The sequence below is a fragment of the Euprymna scolopes genome, chromosome 13 (genome assembly GCF_053919585.1).
Source record: "Euprymna scolopes isolate OS-2025 chromosome 13, ASM5391958v1, whole genome shotgun sequence".
Lineage (NCBI taxonomy): Eukaryota > Metazoa > Mollusca > Cephalopoda > Sepiida > Sepiolidae > Euprymna > Euprymna scolopes.
In genome coordinates, this window is record NC_136494.1 from 81,420,877 (window position 1) to 81,444,504 (window position 23,628).

At 33.0% G+C, this 23,628-nt stretch overlaps 1 protein-coding gene across 9 annotated transcripts in view; it reads left to right on the plus strand.

Annotated features, from left to right (window-relative positions):
• LOC145292080 (cys-loop ligand-gated ion channel-like) overlaps positions 1-23,628 on the plus strand; it is a 1,494,476-nt gene that overhangs the window by 573,421 nt on the left and 897,427 nt on the right. The gene's annotated exons all lie outside the window — the stretch shown is intronic.

Sequence of the window (23,628 nt, forward strand, 5' to 3'; positions counted from 1 at the left end):
TCTACGCTTATCTCGGCATTGCTTCCAGTTGTACTGGACTTCTCCTTGCAACTTGAATCAAGCAATGCATGCATGACATATATCCGTGGGAATGTGTTTCTGAGTATAGCATCTTATCAGTTTGGATCATCCATAAAAAAGCATCAATTTGATAGTGTTATACGCAGAAACACGTGTCCCTGGATATATTTTATGTACGTAAAATTATTTATAAATAAACTATTTAAACATTTTATGAATAAACTATTTAAATATTTTATAAATAATAATAAATAAATAAATGCAAACTAGTATACGCCGTTCGTCACACAAATATACGCATCGCCACGATGTGCATCCATTTTTATATACACTCATAGGATTATCATCCTGTGTCATCAATTAAATTATTATTTGTGAAAACTGTATAATTTTAGTTTAGAGTAGAAGATTTCTTTACGAATTCATGTACAATGACGAGTTTGTCTGTCTTGCCACTTGCTTTCTGACTGCCTCTTACCAATGAAATGGTGCGAACTAGTGGCTGAAAAATGCGCGTTCTTTGCCCGCTAAAATTCTGTGTTGGGATGGATTAACATTATATAGAATTAAATGCACATTTGTATTTTTCTATGGAATTGACAATGTGTATGTTTTTTATGCTTGTGTGTATGTGCCAAAATATCATATCTCTACTGATAACCCGTGATTTCATCGGCCAGTCAGAGCTTCATATTTCACATCCACCCACATTCAGTCTATAACAAAATAACGCACTATTACTTAACGTAAAATGATGTCATCAGTTAATGAAAACTCCACGAATAAAAGCAACGGTGTGGAATAAAGCGAATGTGACGTTTTCTATTATGTTTAATTAACTTAAGTGAGCGTGATATGAAACTGTAATTGATTTTATTTTAAGTGTGCGTTTCGTTTCAGAAAAGATGGATTTCAAAATCCTAAGTTCTCATGAACAAGTTCAGCAATGTAATATTTCGATATTATTAAATTAGTATCTTTTTGTTTTTAACTCGCTTATGTCATGCCTACATGCACAATATAGATATCTATATAGATTAGATATAAGAGAGATGATGTGATTGAGACGAGAAGATATATAGTATAAATATATAAAGACGAACGAATCGAGATATTAGCCGTATACAAGTAGATTAAAATATGTATACATTTATGTATATATCGCTAAATGTTATACAATGTGAACATGGAAAGTTGAAAGACCTATAACGGAACGCTTCGACTAATTGTTTTGTGAGCTTTTTCAAGGGAGAAAAGATGAGTGTAAAAAAGGCGAGTTTTGCTTCTATTATCATTTCACTCTTGAAAATTCCATGCAATAGTTCGACAAAACGTTGGTTTAGGTGTTCAGAGTTTCAATTTTAACTCATACTGTCATATTTATTCTCCCTTTTGTTGTCATATATAATATTTTGTATTTTGTGTACAGCAAATTGTTAGATGAGTCATTGGTACAGTCGGTTTCAAGCCCGATAATTAGGATCGTTTAAGATATTCATATCAAGCTCTTTTCCGCCAATACTCATCTGAAACGGTCCTAATTATCGGGCTTGACACCGACGGTACCAATGACTTATCTTATTTAGCAAATTACTGTACATAAAATAAAAATACGCTCTTATTTTTCGGATTTCCCTTTTAATTGACCACTCTGTTGGATTTCTTTAAAAAACAACAACTAATATATACATATATATATATATATTCGAATCGTTTGAACAGCGTGTATCGTCATCCCCTGCACTGATGATTGCGTAAGCATGAACCACTAGTGCTGTAGGTATAAAATAATGTTTATAACTATGTATATGGTATAAATTTCTAATATAAATTTAGTTATCGATTCTGACACAGCCACATATGTCATCAAATTATCTTTAATTTTAAAAATCAGAATAAGTCACAACCCCACTGATTGATATCGATATTTGATTCGAACTAGCATATTATTTGTATACACTATATATATATGTGTGTGTGTATGTGTGTGTTTGTGAAAAGGACGATGAAATGCGCTTATACGAATTAAGATGTAGGCACGTTGTTATGTTAGCATTAAAGGACAGACTGACAAATATGCCAATACACGCTCGCATTCAATCAAGAGATTTTATGTGAACAAAATATCAGTATAAAATTAGAAAAAAAAATCAGATACACATACAAGCCAGAATGAACACATTAAAAGATGTTTTATTAGAGGGAGGAAATTACGTTATCGAGTAGAGGATTTTTCTCCGCTTTTATCTACGTTTATTTCGTCAATTTGTGATGGAGGCTTCATCTTTTTACTTCCTAAAGCTGGATATTCCGGATGGCGAATCGAAAAATAATGGAGGCATTTTATTACTTCGAATGCAATTTTTTTTATATACAACTATAATTTAGTGACGATTTCCATGCATAGTGATTGAAGTCAGCAAATAAAATATAGTTATTGGTTTGGAAAAAAAAAAAAGACATTCATTAATCTTATATTGGAAAATTCGAAAGTAAAGAAAACATCCTTTTCTTTGCAGTCGTACATGCCTACTTCTAATATAAAAATAGATGAAAAAAGTGAACTAAGCATAAATTGAAATATCCGTCCTGTGATGAGGTCATAATACTGCAAGCCTCTTAAATTCTTTAATACTTATATAGAATATTCTAACAGTAATATCAAAGCACTCGAGGCAGTTTCTTATGGTTAAAACTGTGTGTCGTACGTATTACGTAACTAAACTCGAAAGGTACATAAAATGTTAGAGTTGTTCGACTTTTGCCCTTAAGTGGGGCTAAAAACCTATCCCATATTTTGTTAGAAAGATTAAACAAGTTTACTTTCCTGCCACAAAAGGGATAACAAATTTAAGAACAGTGCTCAATATCTTGAAAATAGAGCAAAACCGAAAGCGCTATGGAACGAGAATGCATACGAAATGTATACGCGCACACATGTATATACACAAACATGAGAAATGAATATACACCCTTAGTATCAATAATAATGAAAGGCTGCTTTCAGATGGTCCTGATTAAACTACGTTTATTATTCCTCTCGCTAATTAATTATACAGTTATTCGGTTAACAAGATAACGCGGCATTTCATGGTTATTAATTCGATTTTAACTCATAATATTGCCCCTTATTTACAGGGGAGTCACAACTTATCAAGGCCCGAAGGCCATTCGAGGATAAGTGTTAATGAATGTAAGGTGGTAGTGTAGTAATCGTTAATGGTGTAAATTGGGTAGAATTCGATTATTTAAAGAGATGGTTTCGTGACATTATATCTGTGAGAAAAATATTCTTCGAATTTTAGTTTTTTAAAGTATTTTACAGTATCTTTAGGCGACATAATATAAGCAAAACTTATTATTCATAAATTCAACTGAATCAGATTTACATCAATTAAGCAAGATTTACTTAATTTAATTTTTTTAACTTAAACTTTATACGTTTCCTGGAATAAAAGTCATGTAATGGATTTCGATGAAAATTAAAACACCGGTTCTTGTCGGGCATCAGATCATAGATATAAAGTTTATATGTCGATTTGAATTTTCTTCGGGAAGTACAAAAGTGTCTTCTCCGAAAAATAATTGTTACTCTTTTGCATTTTTTCATTATATATATATATATATATATATATATATATATATATATATATATATACGAGAGAGAGAACCGCACGCACGCACACACACTCACACACACACGAAGCATGTATTGCCTTCTAAGTCTCATTAGAATGGCTAGATCGAATGATATTCAAATTTAGAACTCCAGTGATTACAGTCTGACATTATACCGTTAAACCAGCGAAATACCTAGCAACTGAGAAGGTATATCACATATAAATGTTGTTACTTAATCATATTATTGTATCATTGTGTTGTGATAATAAGACGTACTCAAATATCTTAAATCAAGAAACCGTTTAGCATAAAGCTTCATCTCTCTTTCTCTCTCTCTCTTTCTCTCTCTCTCTCTTTCTCTCTCTCTCTCTTTCTCTCTCTCTCTCCATATATATATATATATATATTATTTCTGCCCCTTTAAGAGACCTGTTTATTAACTGTTGAGCACTGTCTGTGAATGAAAAGCCCACCAGTTGGTCTACGTGAGAGATCATGCCCTCCAGTCACTTGATCACTGTAAATCTACATGTAATAACGTTTATGTCTTTATAAATGTTTACATTCATTTAAATATCGTTGCGCTTGATTTTGCCATATGGTTATGTTCCTTGCAAATAGAAACAGAGATGACTTCATTTTGGGGTTCGAATTAAACTGATGATTCTTAAAGGATGAAACACTAGCACCTTTAGGTATTAAAAATGATTATTTATAAGTTTATATGACAAGATTTGTCGGGCATATATTGATATAGCATGCGTTACATTATAATTACAGAATAAACCTTCAAAGTAAGCTCGAGTATCTACAGGATAAATAGACCTAGACGCTTACACGATTAGTTTCACTTTTGAAACAGATTCCTCATATCAGTGGCATTTTCTTGATACCATACAATATTTTTAATTAGAGTTTTTTTTTAATGCAACAATATTTTATTTTGTGATGATTCTATTTTATTATTTCTCGTTTCTATTCTCTCGTCCCTCATCTACGCGTATGTGTTAATAAAAGAAGTCATGAGATGCATATAATTGTTTACTTTTCACTCTACTATGGGTGTGACAATTAATTATTTCACTAAATAAATCATTATTATTATTATTATTATTATTATTATTATTATTATTATTATTATTATTATTATTATTATTATGTACTCTATATCTTTATTTTTTTCATTTTCTCCGTTCCTTTTGTTCATTTTCGCAAGAAGCATCCTTATCTCAGTCTCTTCCTGCCTCATCTCTCTCTCTCTCTCTTTCCTTTTAGCTATATCTCTATAATAATAATAATAATAATAATAATAATAATAATAATAATAATAATAATAAATCCATTATCTTTTTCATTTTTACTTCTCTTTTGCTCACTTTGGCGAGATGCGTCCCTTTTCCTCCGTGTATCTCGTTCTTTTCCTTTTTCTCTCTCCTAACTGTTCTATTTTTGATGTTCCTCTCCAGATATATTTGGTTTCAGAAATCGTCATTTACTAATCGTTCTCATTCCCTCTATTTCTTTCTTGATTCCTCTTTATGTCTTTTTGTTTTTTCTATATCTACCTCTCCCGCCATCCCTCTCGGTCAAGTTTAAATCGCTTCCTTGTCCAAAGAATGTCCTAAGTCCATTAAACACGCTAAAATAGACGAGCGTCTATTATATAAGAGAACAGAGCTACTTAAAAGCTTTGCTTTTGATAACAACAAAAAAAACAACAAAAAGACGTTAATCTTTCTTAAATGACTAATATGGAAGGTCGAAAACGCAGCGGGCAATTTGTCCGCCTTTTAATGTCGGCTACTGTTGGAGTTAAGAATTTATTCAGATAGTTCTACAAAATCGGTTCTGCATTTCAAAATATCAGTTTTCAACAATAATCTATCTCGGTTTTTGACGCTACACAATCTTCATGTTTAACAGTTTTCAAACTCGGCTAATTTGTCTGACTTCTATTGATGTCATTCTTTTTAGCCTAAGAAACATGTTAGATTCGCTGAAATTGAGTCTGTGTAATGAATTATTTATACTAAAATAAAGGTTGCGAAATTATTGACCCTACGCACCCTTGACCTTTTCCTTAGGAGAAAACTGCAATATCTGTTCTAATGATACATTTCATTTTTTTTTCTGTTTCTGAGGTAATGCTTATTTTGCCACAATCCAGCGTGCCCATTTTTTAGGGCAGAGTCTGGATTTGCCAACATTTAAATCAGATCTTACATCTAATACTGCCCTCTTGTGGAGACAAGCAAATTGTGACAACGAGGTAGTATTTCTAAAGTCTAGTGACAAAAAGAAACATACTACGACGAGATAAACATAATATAATAATAAATACGAAATCTTCATTAATCAAACTATCATATGTAAGCGTGATTTACGACTGGGCAACGCTGGGCGGTCTGCTGGTAACCTTCTTATACTAAACACGTGATCAGTCCATAATTTAAAATAACTGTGATACAATAAATGAGTATATGAATAGCAAATATATTATCAGTCACCTATCCATCCATATGTGTATTGATATTTCCTTTGTCCTTTTCGTTCAAGTTTCTTCTCTCATTTTCACATTTTTTTCTACCTGTATTTTATATATTTTTTTGGAAATCTTTCTTGCATTTATTCATTTTTATTATAGAGCTTTACCGAACAGACTTTGACAGGGATTGGTTACATTCAAATATTTTTAATAGATATTTCAAAGTTCTATGACTTGGAACAGTAAAAAAAAAAACTCTACTAAAAGAATAAGAATTGCTCTTATTAGCTGAGGTTTATTCCCAGGAGATATTTAAGAACGTCTGTATATTATCTCAATGCCGAACAAAAAACGTTTTTTTAATAGATTGTAGAAATTAAGTTAGTTCATTGCCAGTAGAATCATACTCATATAAGAAATAAAAATTGATTTGAAGTTGTTATTTTTATGTTCATCTGAGATCCAATCTATTGTCCCCGCTTGTGAAAATCCACAATAAGAACTCGCCTTCTACAACCACTGTCAATAATTCTCCCTTTCCATCTGTGTACTTAAAACTGAACAGAGCTTCCATCAGCAGAGTTTCTTTCCTCGAACTAGCAGTCTGTGGCACACAACTTCGTAGGGCTGCATCCTTCGACAAATTCGTTTTCCAGCTTACTGTAAACAAATAAGCAAATCCTGCTAAACTTCTGCCACTATTACACATCACTATGGTGTTACCCTTATCTTCGACTGACTTTTGGACCATGGTAACTGATGGCTTTACAGAGAGTAGGAAGTGGACCTTGTGCTTACTTTTGGTAGCCTCGTAACTCTCGCTCCTCTTATTTCGTCATTTTGTAATCATATTCCATGTACGATGTTTGTGACAAAATGGAAGGAATTGGCTTAGACTCTATTCATATAATATATATCCTTGGTTAATCCTTTATCTTTAAGTGGTATTTTCTTTAGAGTATTATATCAAGTGGCTTCATGCTTTGTCTGGTGTTCATTTCTATAATAAAAGTGTCGATTTAAAATATGTCTGAAATAATTTTATGGAACAGATATGGCTCCTCTCTTTCATATTCGACCCTTCTACTTAACATTATTTATCCCTTTTTTCGGCATTTTCTTAATCATTTTATTTAGTTCTCAATTCTGTTTTCTATATATCGCTACCGCTCTCTCTCTCTTTCTTTCTCTCTTATATATATATATATTAGCATTTCAGCCCGGTGTGGCCCGGGTGTTTGGAGGGGTATGTTGAGAAGAAAAAAAAGCTGTCAATTTCTTAAAATTTTACTCCTATTATGACCCCTTAAAATTTATTGTGTTGGGCTGAAATGAAGTTATTAAGTTAGATCCATGTCCAAGGAACCTATATCTAAGATTTCAAGTGTTTAGACACAATATTGGCGGAGGAGTTTGGTAGAGTTCTTAAATGTCAAATCGTTGAATTTTGACGCCTTAACAGCCAAATTTCTGGTCGAACACGGATTACAACGATTTCCCCAATCGAGTCTGTAGATTGAAAATTGACAAAGTTATTGCGTAGCGAAATGTACACAGACACACAGACACGTTCAGTTATATATATATATATATATATATATATATATATATATATATATATATACTAAGCACAGAGTTTCATAGTTTTTTTATACCTTTATATATCGCGCTGTTTTTCACCATCTCGTCATTCAATTTTTCCCCTCAGAGTCAACGTCTCCAAATGTCGTTCAGTGCCAACTTGATGTTTTGCTAAGAAAACTGGCAGATGTTTTAGAAGCAGAATGGAAGGAAGAAAAATGCACCATTATAGTTAATGATACTTGAAACAGAATGATCCGTCGATAGAGGGGTCGGGTAAAGTATGTGAAGAGGCAAAGGCGAATAGGTCGAAGCTAGATCAAAATGGATCGAATTACTGATAAATATTGTAATGGACATGAAATGGAATGAAAAGAAAAGAAGTTTATATTGAACTGAGAGGGAAATACAACTATTAGATTGAAAGAAAAAAATAGGTGATTTTACCTGGAACGGCATTCTTTCACTAAATATATTTAAAGGCAATATGTACAAATAAAAAGAATAAAACACTTATATGCATATGAGGACAAAGCGCACACATACATATACGCCTCAAAGTCAACGCAGACAAAAACATCAGAAAATGAGTGATCTGAGCGACGACAATAAGTGTAGGTCCTGTCACACGGAATGAACCATCTGGCATCCTGTTATAATGGTCTATTCAGGAACAGTTATAAAATACAATACAAAGAAAATTGTAGATGTGTCTACTGGACCATATGTAGTGGAAACATCCAGTGTCGCAGCAAGATCTGGGGACAGATACCAGAAAAAACTGTTTCAAATTAGTAAGACAGCATTTATTATGACTATGGTATTCATACCACTATATACTTAAAAATGGCAGCTATTAAACTAGATATGGAACAAGGTGGAATGAGTATGTGTCTCTAATTATGCCAGCTGTAGCAAAGTAAACTTAGAACTTAGTGGAAGACGTTCTGTGAAAAAAAAAGGCTACAAGACTTGAATTATTCCTTTAATCAGAATCTGGCCCCATGAAATAAGAAAACTTAAAATACAACCCGAGTATACCCTGTTAACTAAGTGCAAAGTAAAATTTAAACAATTGCACTTAAAGAGACTGTTAGAATACTAAGAAAATTGCTGTTAGAGTCTCTGAAATACGGGTAGATGTCTGGCATCCAGTAAGATTCCAACAAAATATAAAAGAGACAAATTGTTAATAAAAAAGGAATTTTTCTTGTTAAATTCCCAGATCAACCTGTAAAACAACAAGAAAACCAACCCTTCAACATATTTAAATAAGTTCATAAATACATACAGCGCCTAAGATGCTAAATATACACAACACAATCCATAAAAAAGTCGTAAACACACACATCCAAACAAACACACAGACATATATATATATATATATATATATATATATATATATATATATATATATGTTAACTAAAATTCACATAATCCATCTGATCATCATGCTTTCTATGTCCTGAATATCAAGAATCAACACCTCCCGAACGTGTGGATCAGATCTTATTCCCATCATTATAATACAGGCATGCTCTGTTGTGCTGGCACCTATCCTTTTGGAACTCTATAACAAATGCATTGCTGAAACTGAGAGCTGGTAAACTATTTTTGTCATAGTAGTTTTGAAAAACATTGGGAAAGAACTGACTCTCAAAACTACCATCATATAAACCTTTTCCTGTCCATTGAAAAAATCTTTAAATAATTAATCAATAAGAGTGATAAACCACCACCATGAAACTGTTGAAGTTTTATTGGCCAATGGTGTGGATTTAGGCAACTACGTTCTGCTGCAGATAGCATAATTTTCATCTTTAAACGCATATGCAATATACGCGAGTTTTCAAATAAAATTTTAGAAATTTTTCGTCACTCTTCTGATGAACGCGTTCTAGCACATTTCGCCAATATGTCTCCTTACTGATAAGTCACTCTGTCTGGCTGTCAAAGGCTCTATTTAACCTAATTAACTGCCTGGACGACCACTACTAGTTAATTAATATTTTCTGGTCAAATTTGTCAGAATCTGTTTTTTTTTTTTTTATTTGCGCGACATATCGTCTACTCCATAATGGAAAAAAGTATTGTAGCACTGGTTCCCGTTTATATTTCTAATAAACATAGGTCATTTCTGACCGCGATATTGACAACACAATCGTATGTCTATACACTTGTTTTATAATTTTCATGACTAACCCTAACCCGCCAGACAACAGAAGCGAGAGTTTATCCACTCAACTTGCCTTAAATATAATTTAAATTTCGATGACAAGAGCTGGGACCTTAGCAATACCATCAACTGCTAACTATTTTTCATGTATTACCCACCATTTCCGGAATAACATTTTTATCTACCGTCAGCATGCACAGGTGTGTATTAGTTATGATTGCGTCTAGGAGACCTGCAATAAAATGGTACACTCTTACGATTACCAGAAAATAGAAAAGTTTGCATGATTCTCAAAATATTTATTCACATTCCACAAAAATTAGGGCAATAAAACTCTTTGTTATGCTCTTGGAGTGTACTAAATTTCACTTCTCTGCGTTTCATAGCAATTTCAAAATTAAAAAATTAAAATAATAAAGCGATGTACAGGGTTATTTGCTGCGAATTGATTACCAAAGTAAACTAAAGCCCAGTAGAAATAATGGCGTTATTTGATGTATTTTTAAATCCATTCCATTATTACACTCACCAAGAAAAGTAGAGACAGAAGCTGAGATATCTAAATATCTACATGCAATTTGCGATGTGTTGACAGAATGAGACTTAAGGTAGGATGACAACCAGCTGCATGTGTTTATTGCTCTTTGGATCAAATAATACCCATGGCTATGTAACGCAATATCATTCGCCTCTCCACGAAGTCACAAGAGTAAAATATTTTTCCTAAAACATCTGAGATCTAAACTAACCCAGCCTAGTTGAATAAGATGCGACATTTTAAATTTAGAGAAAGTGTCAGAAAACATCTAGTACTAATATATATTTGGTCAAAGGTAGCAATATTTGTACCTTCCTTTGTTTGTTTTTGTTCTTGTTGTTTAAGCTTATTTTTGTAGGTGTTTAATTAACATAAACGTGATAAACCAGATGTATCTTAGAAGAACGTGATCTTAGGACAATAACGAAAGGGAATTCAACCTCACCCAACCGTTCGCAACTTTGGAAGACATTCATATTATCTTTGTTGTTATTACTTAGTCGGTTCTGTGCCAAGTCATTATTTTATCTTGATGAGAAACAATAGATGATGGCAGATGACGTTTGTGTACGATGTTGACAATGACAAAGGCAGATCGTTTGGGTGGAGCTATCAGCTATCGTACAAAAAGCGTGGGAAACAGTGCACTGTGCATAAAAGCCAAATAATAAAGATAAATATATGTATAGCTGCCAAAATAGCCTAAACCCTTACAAGTAGACTCTCAAAATGATCTGGAAACTTTACACAATAAGACGGTTGAATAATCTAAAGCCTCAAAGAGAGGGCCTTAAAATAGTTAAAAAACTTAGCATAGAGAGCCGATTAACCACTCTAAAACCTAATTACTATGGACCCCAAAATAGTCTACACATTTTCCATAGAGAATTGTTTGAATAGTTTGATAATATCACAAACAGAATCTAAAAATAGTTTTTAAAGTTCACATAGATGGCCTCCAAACAGTTTACAAACTTTACAAAGTATATAAAAGTCCTTATTTAGCGGGAAGCTCAGAATAATCAACCAATGCATGAAGAGCCACTAAAATAGTTTACAATCTAAGCTCAGAAACTTTACATACGAGACGCTTAAATATTGTAAAAACCTCAGAGTCATCAAAATATTTCTAAAAACGGCATCAAAATAGCCTATAAAGTTTACAAAATAGTCTATAAAAGTATAGGGAGGGAGGACCTAAAAAATTTACAAATTTGACGCAAAGGGTCACAAAATTCTTTTTAAACTTCACGTAGGACTTAAGTGAATAAAACTCACAGAGACTTCCTGAAAATAGTCTAAAACCTATAGTATAGACCCCTTTAAAATGTCTACTAACTTTAGATACATATATGCTAAAATAATATCAATAATAAAACTATGGAACCTCTAATAATAGTATATATTTTATAAGAGTATATTTCTATATATTTTTATTTTTATCATTTTATATTTATGTGTGTGATCAAAAAATGTTTCTAGTTGAAGACAACAAATGACAAAACCTTAAACGTACATGTATTTTCTGCAATAAAATAATATTTAAAATGCTATATATCATCATGTCATTAATCATATGTATCACATAATGGGTTTAATATATGAGATGAAATAAGATTTTCCATTATGGAATAGTTTTATTAATAGTTTATCTAAATAGAGAATGTTGGGTCATATTAATTTGAATATTGAAAATAGCGTAGATTTTATAAAATCACGACAAAACTATAAGAGCAGAAAAAGACTAAAAAAAATTTTAATATAGTAGTATTGTCAAGACTTAAAATGAGGCATCCAAAACTTACACATTATTACCTTTTTTGTGAAGGAGAGACGCCCAATTTTGTGTACATGTCAGAAACTTTTTACAGTGAGCTAATTTCTAAAGAGATAAGAAACAAGCGCATCATAAATATTTAAAAACAAAACTCAAAACTGAATGAAATATTTAATCTGAAAAAGCGAAAACAAATATTTGAATATTAAAAACATAAAAAAATGCCTACTATAGAATTTAACATATTTCAAAATATAAAAAAGAATATAAACGTATTCATGTAAACTGTGTCAATCGCTTTATTGCAGATTAGTAAAATATTATTTCAGTAGATATATGTCAAAACAAAATGAAAATTACATCAGCAAACTACTGCTTTAAGATTAGTTATTTCCCAAGATTTTATTCAAATTCATGCGATATTCTCAAAGTTATGACATTTTATTCTTTATCGTAGAATTTTCACTGTCCATCGTTTTATTGCAGGTCTCTAAAAATGTAAAACATCCGTTGAAGTAAATTGCTCTCCTCCCTCATAAACTCCTATTTTTAATATTGACCAGAAATATTCAATGGGGTTATGGTCTGAAGAACACCATAGTCATGTCATGAGAGTTTATCCAAAGAATCCCATATATTCAAGGAAGTCCGTGTACGCATTGCTGATAAGTTTTACACCCTCTGGAATTCGGAATGGTCCAACTAATTAATCCTTAATGATTCTCACCCAAAACATGATGACTCCACCTCCTCGTTGGCGAGAAACTATGGTTGGAGTTCCATTTGAGTTTAAACTTTGGCCCATCCATGCGGGCCGTCAAGAGAAGCACGGGTCTCATCTGTAAAGAGGATACGTTGGAAATCCATTTTCATCTAATTCTGTGCCCAAGCCTTTCGTTTTTTCCCATGTTGTTTGCTCAATGGAAGCCTTGAAATAATTGTGATGTTCCTAGCCATCTCATTCAACACATTACATCGGGTTTATCCGGATCTTGACACGATTCCAGCTCTTACAAAAATGTAAGCACTAGTGCTGTTTTGGTTGATTTCTGTACGAATTTTCCGAATATCACGATGTGAAAGGTTTCTCCTGGTGCCGTTATTCACTTCGGAATTTTGTATAGGAGTTGTTCAGAAATAATGCTAACGTTCTTGGATCCCTTTCCAGCTCCATAGCTAAATTCTTAATGAACAATCTTTCTGCGAGTCCGGCAACAATCCTTTCCGTTTTCGATAACCGTAAATTGCTCTTTTTGTTGGCATTTTAAAAGAGCTGCAATAAGGCGATGCGCAGTATAAATTACTTGATAAAAAAGGTCATAGCTTCATGAATATTGCATGGATTTGAATAAAATATTGGGAATAACTAACCTAGAAACAGTCATTTGATAAGACAACTTTTATTTTTTGTGTGATGTATTGAAAGTGAAATATTGATATTTTACTAATCTGACATAAAGCAAGTGACACAGTTTATATGTAAGGGTATCTATCTATCTATCTATCTATTATTATTATTATTATTATTATTATTATTATTATTATTATTATTATTATTGGGGGCAAAACTTTATTATAGATGTTAAGAAAAAGAAGACTGCGTTTTTTTGTATCGATGGTAAAAAGGAAGGGACGGAGGGAAAACATTGGATGGCAGTTTTTAAAAAAATAAATGATATGTGGGTAGAAACAGGCGATCGAGTTTCGCGCTTACTTTTCAAAGCCGAATGTTTTTTTTTATTGTATAATTATAACGATAGATTTATTTTAGTCGTTCCCCCATTTTTTCCTACCAAACTACTCCATCAGTTTTCAGCCTGCAGGCTCGACATTTGACATAATGGGGGTATTGAGATTTGGAAATATCTTTTGAATCGGTTTTCGGACGGAAATTTGGTTGTCAAAATTCAACAATTTGACCTTTGGAAATTCTACCAAATTCTACCGTCAATTTTTAGTCTAAACATTTGAATTTGAGATGTAGGTTAATTGAACATTAATCAAATATTTTTAAATTTAATTTGAACCCCAACTAATAAAATGTTATGGGGTCGAAATTGGGATCTAAATTTTACAAAAGTTGACCTCTGCAATTTCTACCAAACTACTCGTCTAATTTTTGGTCTGAACATTTGAAATTTTACATTAAGTGTATTCAGACATAGGGCAAGCTTTTTAATCGATTTTTGAGAGAAAATGTGACTGCCAAGGGGTCAAAGCTAAGAGATTTTACCTTTGCTGTGTCTAGCAAACTCTTTAGTTAATTTTGTTCTAAACATTTTAAATTTTACATAAAGGATATTCAGACATACCGCAAATTTCTTAATCGAATTTTTTTGCTTTTTAATATATACATATGCACATAAAGTAATGAACAGTACATAGGGCCCGCGCAAAGCCGGGCTGAGCTGCTAGTATATATATATATATATATATATAGTACGCATGCATTTCGATTTTCAGACTCTGTACGTTTTAAATAAAATAAAACTTGGAAAAATAAATCCACAATCACAATAGCCGAGTTGACTATGTTAGATTGCTATGGGGTATGAACGGTGACGTACATGAAGTTGAAAGTCGGTCTGTGTTATCAGCATCCTTTCAATTTTCTCTCGCTTCCTGTACATACACTTCTCAGTTTCTGTGTCTGTGCTATTCAAATAAATCTTTTTTACAAGACATCGTGCACAATGATTTTTATTAATAGACGAGTTTAAAAGTACGGGCATTAAGGACAGCCTGTATTGCAATAGAAGATGCCCATTTATAGCCTTGCGACGGTACTCATTATCTTACTATTGTCCTTATTTATTAATCTTCTTGCGAAGGCCTGATGCAACTTACTACCTAACTGTAGAGCAGTCCATGAGTACCATAACAACTGTAAAGGCTGCTCTGCAATAACCTCGAAAATCCCATCCAAATCGAATGCTTGCACACAAATTATTATTTAGTGCATCTACCAGTCTTCCCATCTTGGGCAGATTAAGAAAAAGAGTCTTCAATTTCAATGATAGTGCACTATCAACCCAGTCCCTGACCTTGTCTAATCGCTGTTTTACAAGGATTTTTATTGAATATGCATTTGTAACCCCCTCATAAAAACCAGTTTAACAAAAACATTTCAGCCATTCGCAAGACAGGTCTCTAGATGCCGGAAAGCATTCTATAATAGTTTTTTTCCCCGGTAACTGCTAAAATTTGAAATTTCTTCCCTGCAGAAGTTTAAATGTAATGTAAACCGATATCTCGCTCGTTTCCATAAATAGTCCTCTGTAACATGTTCCCAAATCGTAACCATTTACAGCCACGTGGCAATATGCCTTGTTTGAGGTCAACAAGAATAAAAAGGAAAAAAATAAAATGAATGAGTTTTGAATTAAATCACCTGAAAAGGCGCTAATATTCGGTAATTCGAAACCCGGCCACTGATAAGGCACTGTCTCGTCGTCTCAACAGTAACCAGAAATGTGTGTTAAAATATCAGAGCGGAAGGTAGATGGAACTGATTGCGCCAATGGAGACATGTTCGGGAACGTGTTTGACGGAATAAAGGAAGCGGAACAGAAGGTGTAACTGTTAGGGCGGATGGGGTGTGGAGGTGGGTGCTAGTGCTTACTGTGGAATAAATGATGCAATATGGCGGCAACTGTTTGCGGTAAGTAAACGCTAAATCGGAATTCCATTTATTTTGTTTATTTTTTTCGTTGTTGTTTAACTAGTATCAGAGAAAAAGAAGTCAGTTATGCGAGGACCGCGAGGAAACGATAAAGAAACTCGACCTCGTGGGAAAATAGTTTTGCTTTAGATGCATTTGTTAATTTGAGCAATATGCTCTAGTGCTGGCAGGTGCAACAGCAAACTCTTCGTTGTCAATCAGTAGCCGACAAAGAATCGCGTGTGTAAAAAAAGAAAAAAAACTGTGACAATAGTTTTCTGTACTGCCTAGTTGATGAGGCTTGTTTGAAGCTTAAACTTTCAAATGGTCTTTATCTCTAACTTAAAACATAGTAATTATCTAACTAGTAATATTTAAGCTACTTATGCAGTTTACAGCGCGTGCTATTTTAAGATAAGATATTCAAGTTTAATTCGGAATTTACAGCATATTTTGTCTATTAAATTAGGTGAAAGTACAGAATAGTTAACATGTAAAGAATAGATTTCTAAATACTAGGTTATTTTTGTACGGCCCGTAAACTGCTGAAGTACAAAATGTAATTTCGTTAATAAAAAAAAATAACTGATTGCATTTGTCTGTAAAGACATATTTTCGTACGTGCTACTTTTTTAAATTTTTAGATAGGATTTTGAAGTTAAATTGATTTTTTATGGTATGTTTTGTTTAAGATATTATTTTGTGAAAGTACAAATTTTGTTATTTCTAGCATGATTCATTAAGTGCAGAAATACCAAATATAAATTTCCTTAAAGACACAAATAAAACGTCCCAACCATTTTTCTATAAACGTACATGCGTAGGCATATTTTCATACTTCTGCAATATACGGACCGTGCTATTTGTTTGATTGGATTGTCAATTCAAATTCAATTTTAAGCTGGGTGTTGGTTGTTTATTTTACAGCATATCAATCCTTTTCGGGTTGTATAATGCCGAATCCAGTGATTTTGAAGAACAATTTTTTAATAGAGTATATTTCTTTTTTTAAGTCAGTTTCTATTTAACCCATAGTTGGGACCCTAACAGGTACTACCACTCAGGGTCAGAGTGGACCTGGGAGCAATGGCAATTAAATACAAACAACACATTGTGTGTTTTTTTTACTAAAAAACTGCATGCACATATTTAAATAGACACATGAATTCATATTTAACTTTAAAATGCTGCTCTCAATTCTGACATATTTATATGGAATAAGTCAGAGAGTGTGGCAACCTTGGTTGAAGTGAGTGTCCCTGATGATGGAGCTTTGAACACAGCTGAAAGGAAAAAGCAGACAAAATATTACGGTCTCATGTATTATATGAAAAGAAACTGGAACGTTAGGGTGATATCAATCATACTAGTTATTATAGGCTTCATGGGGCTTATGAAAAAGAATCTGAAGTCCTACCTAACTAATATTCCTGGTGAATCAAGTGCAAAAGAGACCCAGACAATTTCACTATACAAACCCTTACGCCTTGCATCTTAGTTCCCAAACCATGATGATTGGTAAATTAGTGTAGGAGTGAATCCTTTACATACAAATATATAAACATATATACAGGTCTTACTTTATATGGAGATAAAATTTGAATGTCGATAATGCGTCTTACTGATACAACTTATATTTCTATTTAGATATTGAGATTTTATATTTATATTTGTGTCAGACTAAGATGATTTTTTCTATGTTTAGGTTTAAAAAGTCTCCATTAATATAAAATAGTTTCCCTTATAGACATCGAATCTCCATTATAATTTGTTTTTTGAACTTCAACTGCCATAACTGTAAGGACGGCAGTTGCAAAAATGGGAAGGGGTGTACAGAGAGGAAAAAACGAAAATTGATCGTCACTGTTATTGTTGATTTCTTGAATAAATAATAAATCCGAATATGTACGTAATTATATTTGCCGTTTTAGAAAAAAAATCAATTTTTCCCAAATAAAATTGATGACGAATAGTAGTTTATTTTAATCATTTTAAGCTATGAACGTTTCAGGAATATTAATGTTCCAGTTATATTTGAGGAGGGGATGAAAATGCAGAAAATGTTCATAATATTCCTGTTAGATTGTCGATCAGCTAGAACTCTTGGTTGGTCTAATGTTTCATCCTTTTTTTTTCAAACAATTCATGGCAAGTGTTTGTCTGATCTCAAGTCTATGGTCCCCTTACAAAACTTTCAAGAAAAACACTCGTCTATCTGAACCCACTATCAATAATTTCCCTCTCTTTTTATCTATGCCTAAATCTAAACATAGATTCCATAAATAAAGCATCTTTCTTTGAACTGCACGCATGTGGAAACCTTTTTCTGTTTCCCTGCTTTCCAGTTGACTACAATATTGTCGTCTTCGAGTTCAACGTAAACACGTTCTTGATAAACCGTCCACATAAGTAATCCAAATTACCAAATTTGCACTACTAACGATTACTACGATATAGTCGTATTGATTACCGTACACTCATTACCCCTTATCCTCGAGTAGCTTCCGGGTCAAGATAAGTGGTGACTCCTTTGTAAAAAAAATTGAATCATAATATTTATGAAACTCGTATCCAGCTTAATTAAAATAATGAATTAATATCTTAAAAGACTTGTTTTGGGCCTTTTCAATCGTTATAGAAAATGTATAAGCACCTATAAGGGGTGCCTGCGCTGAAAGTCTATAGTAACTTAAGGGTTACGCAATCTTCAACCAGAGCTGTCTTGAATCAGTATTGGTTGAGTCCAGTAAATGGCAGAAGTCTAGAATATCTGGACACTTATGCAGAAACAAGCAGAAAAAGGCTGGTGTTTATTGAAGTTTTTCTTAGCCGAGTTTTATTGTCAAGGTTTGGAGATCGAGTCTACTCTACTTTTTAATCCATAACTGAATAGAGATTCGTACTTTTCTCAAGGGCATTAGGGAAAGTGCTACAATAGTCCAAGCAGAGATCGAACTATACATACCAAACACTACACAAACACACAGACAGACACACACACATATATATAGTAAGTTATGAAAATATATATGGATATTAAGCTACACAGAATATTCCATGTGTCATTCTCCTGAGAATTGCCATATATATATTCATAACTTACTACGGACCTCTACCTGAGCATTGTTGAAGTAAATACTGAAAAAAATTACGGATAAAATTATATCGTTCTATATTAATATATGTGATTGAATGAAACAATCATATATATATACATATATATATATATATATATATATATATATATATATTTCGGGAAAACAAATCACATGGTCACAAACCAAAGATACTGTTAAGATTTCAAGAATGTGTCACTACGAAATCGGGATTTTAAATTACTCGAGGGAGGTCATCATTTGGCCGAAACTCTACCTTTAAGAAGTGGCCATGTAATTTTATTACGTAAAATTGAATCTATATATATATATGATATAGGTGTGTGTGTGTGTGTGTGTGTGTGTATTGCAGCCATGTAGTGTGAGTATAATAGCAAATGCTTAAAACTTTAATCATTTTTCAGCAGTGGATATTTGCACAATTTATAAGGAATATATATATATATATATATATATATATATATATATACATACACACACATATATATATACACATACACACACATATATATACATACACACATATACATATATACACACACATATATATATTTATATTCATATAAATTCGTGAGATGAACCTAATGTGCTTACTCAGGCTAAGAACTATCTCTGACAAATGATACTCGTTTAAGTTCTTATTTACTTGCCTTCCTACGAAGGCAGTAAGTTTCAAGATCGGACTTTAATGTGGTGCAAATCTAGTTTATTAAAAAAAGGACGCTCTGAATTAGAGCAAAAATAAGAGTTATTTATTAATCGAGAACAGAAATGATTAAGAGTAATACCAGAACATAGACTATAATCAGTGATGACCTCCATCTCCTTTTTGGTTTGTGGCTAATGCTCTAACGAGTTAAGCCAAGAAGGCACTTCTCCAGCCATGTTGAATCCGTAACCACATCTCAAGAAGGGAACCAAACAACAGCTCTTCACGAAACAGTTAGAGAATGTCCCCTCTTCTGCTGAGATGGGAACCTCTATTTTGTGGTTTTTCAGCCCTGTTCAGAAGCATTCCTCAGACAAGTGGAAAACACTGAACTTCCTGAGGAATGAGGCGATTCAAAGATCCTATGAACAAGTATAAAACTGCGTCGACTATGGTGAGGAAGACTCTACCATACAACACTGCCTGTTCGGTTTTGTATTTGCAGAATACAATAATAATGCAAGACTGCGTGATAAAGATGGGAAACTTTTGTATGATCACAGGCTTCAAAGTCGCGCAAAGAAAAAGAGACCAATATATTCTGTAAAATCATTTTGTTCAAAGTTATATAATTATGAAGAAAATAAGACGTTAAACCGGATGAGCCTCTAACTCTACCCGGAAAAACTGGAATCTAATCGACTAAGTGCACCATTCCGAAACATTCTCAGCAATGCACAAACCTAATTGCTTTTCAACAGTTCGGTCAACCTTTACCAATAAAGTCTTGCAAAACGTATAGAGAAAAATGTATTTTAATATATAAAAAAGAGGAAAAGTCTTCGAAAGGAAAATACATTACGCATTCAATGCATTTCCATTTGCCGTCTAAACGGTAGAAAGTAAAAATAAAAATCGCCCAAGTAAAGCAATTCGAGAAATTATGATATATTAATGCACCCATTCGAGCCCATTTACTTATAGGCGTGAAAGATTCAAAGGATCAAAAGTTAGCGCGACTCCTTTACCAAAACCGACCAACCTTCACAAATAATTATGCAACTTCAGCCGGGAGATTACGATTATGCTTGTATTCCCAATCTTAATAGAATTTTAACGCTTTCTTATAAAGACTATTTAGCATTCACACGCAAATCAAAATTGGTAACTGACTGTTTTCCGCAGGATTTCTCTTTAGATCCTTACCCATTTTTTGGTTTTAAAACATTTTCGTGTTTGCACTAAGTAGATTAATCTATGCTTCTCTATGTGACCTATGTATCTGCATCTTGCTCTCTCTCTCTCTCTTTTTAGTTTCCCTCTCTTTCTCATACACACACACTTTCTCGATATATATGTATATCATTATAGAATTATGTGAGCCATCTCGCCACACTTTCTTACTTGCTTGCTTTAATCTTGTCTTCGAAGATCGAGTAATTCCATTAAAAAAAAGGATATGTGAATTGATATATATATATATATATATATATATATATATATATATATATATAAATGTGTGTGTGCGTGCGGGTGCCTATGGGTGTGGATCAGAGACCAAGGAATGTGAATGATGAGTCATATATTTTGTTTTCGATTCTAGATAGCATCCAAGTCATATATATCCATTTATATATATAAAAAAAAAGTGAAAATGTCTGTGTGCGTCCATTTCCCTACCAAACTACTGCGTCGATTTTCAATTTGTAGACTTGAGATTTTACATAAGGGGTATTAGGATTTGAGAAAATCTTTTTAATCGGCTTTCGACCAGAAATTTAGCTGTCAAGAAGTCAAAGTTCAATGATTTTACCTTTGAAAACTCTACCAAACTATTTCGCCAATTTCGGGTTCTAAATACTTGAAATTTTAGATGTAGGTTTTTTGGACATGGATCAAAATTTTTAACTTGATTTGAGCCCAAAACAAATGTTAAGGGGTCAAAATTGGGGTCGAAGTTTAAAAAAAAATGACCTCTGCAGTCTCTATTAAATTATTCAGCCAATTTTTGGACTGAACATTGGAAATTTTACATAAAGTGTATTCAGACATAGGGCAAGCTATTTTTATTTGTTTTTGGCCGAAAATTTGGCTGCTAAGAGGTCAACGTTGAAAAGGTTGGCCTTTGCAAACTCTACCAAACTCCTCCGCTAATTTTGGGTCAAAACACTTGAAATTTTAGATGTAAGTTACCTCATCATGAGTCAAACTTTTAATATATATACATATGCACATAAACTTATGAACAGTACATAGGGCCCGATCAAAACTGGGATTAATTAACTGCTAGTATAATATATATATATATATATATATATATATATATATATACATATATATATATATATATATATATATATATATATATATATATAAAGTACAATATTATAATCGATAGATAATTGCCCTTATAATAATAAATACGTTATCTGCATGAGTTAAAATATCACATTTAAGCGTATCCTATTATCGGGCGACGCTGGGCAGCCTGCTAGTATACACACATAATTCTTTAATCAAGCACTATACATGACAGACTCTAAAAATGCACAATGGTTTCATTGATACATATAGGTTTTTACTATTTAGAAATTAAAAAAAAACTTACAACCCGTTTTAAATTATTAGGGTCTCAAGGGAAAAGACAGTTCACAAAATGCAACAGGCGTCGGTGATCACCGCTTTTATATTTATTGACAAGTTCAAATAATTGTAGTATTACGTATTAAAATGGAAATAAAACGTATTTACTCATGGCAAGTGCTCGTCCGAGCTCCAATCTTTGGTCTTTCCTCGCCAATCTTTCACGATAAACACCCGTCTAGCTGAAACCACTGTCAAAACATTTTCCCCACTCTTTATCTGTGCCAAAACCAAAACGTAGATTCCATGAACAAAGTTTCTTTCTTTAAAGTGCACCACTGTGGAAATCTCTTCCGTTTGCCTATTTCCCACCTGACTAGAACCTGGATGTCTTCAAGTCCAACATAAACAAATTCCTGATGCACCGCTTCTTTAAGTAAGACACTTGTTCAAATCTCCAATACTAACGATTACTACGATACTATCCCATTGATTACTGTACACGCAATAACCCTTATCCCCGAGTGGCTTCCGGGCCTTGATAAGTGGTGGCTACCTTGTATAAAAATGTTTTACTTCCGATTACATGTGTAATGCATAATAGATTTTAAACTCGAAACTGTTTCTCATGTAATAATAATAAAACTATACTATTTTATCGCTTATAAACATTTTATTGAAATATATTTACATCGTCAATCTGAACTCTTCACGATTCCCTCTAATTTGCCTTTGTGCTTACTATTTTTTTTTACACATTGATCACCACTTATCAAGGCCCGGAAGCCACTCAGGGATAAGGGTTATTGCAAGTGCATTACGTTAGTGTGGAGATTTGATGAAGTGTTTACTTAAGGGGGCGGTTCATTAGGAATTTGTTAACGTTGGACTTGAAGACATCCAAGTTGTAGTCCGGTGGGAAGCAGGCAAACGGAACAGTTCCACAGGCATGCAGTTCTAAGAAAGAAGCTTTGTTCATGGAATCCACGTTTTGATTTAGGCACAGATATAGAGTGGGGGAATTTTTTAACAGTGGATTCAGCTAGACGGGTGTTTTTCGTGAAAGATTGGCGAGGGGGGACCAGGGATTGGAGTTCAGAGGAGCACCTGCCATGAAAATAAAACAAGGATAGGTTCGCAACGTCTCTTCTGTGGGAGAGAGGTTGCAGGGTAAAGAAAAGGGCATCCTCCACTAAACCACGAAGTCTATTTTGTACTCTGCCAAGGCATGATAGGCTGAAACATGCCTTTCATAACTACTTGCAGACAAAGTGTCTTTAAAAACGATATATAAATAAGTAATAAACTTAAAAGAATAAAAATGAAGCAAAGCAAACAAATTAAAAACATATTTCTTCGTATATACATACCCACCTACTTAAATAAAGATTATGTCATGGTAAGGAAAATTGAATTTATA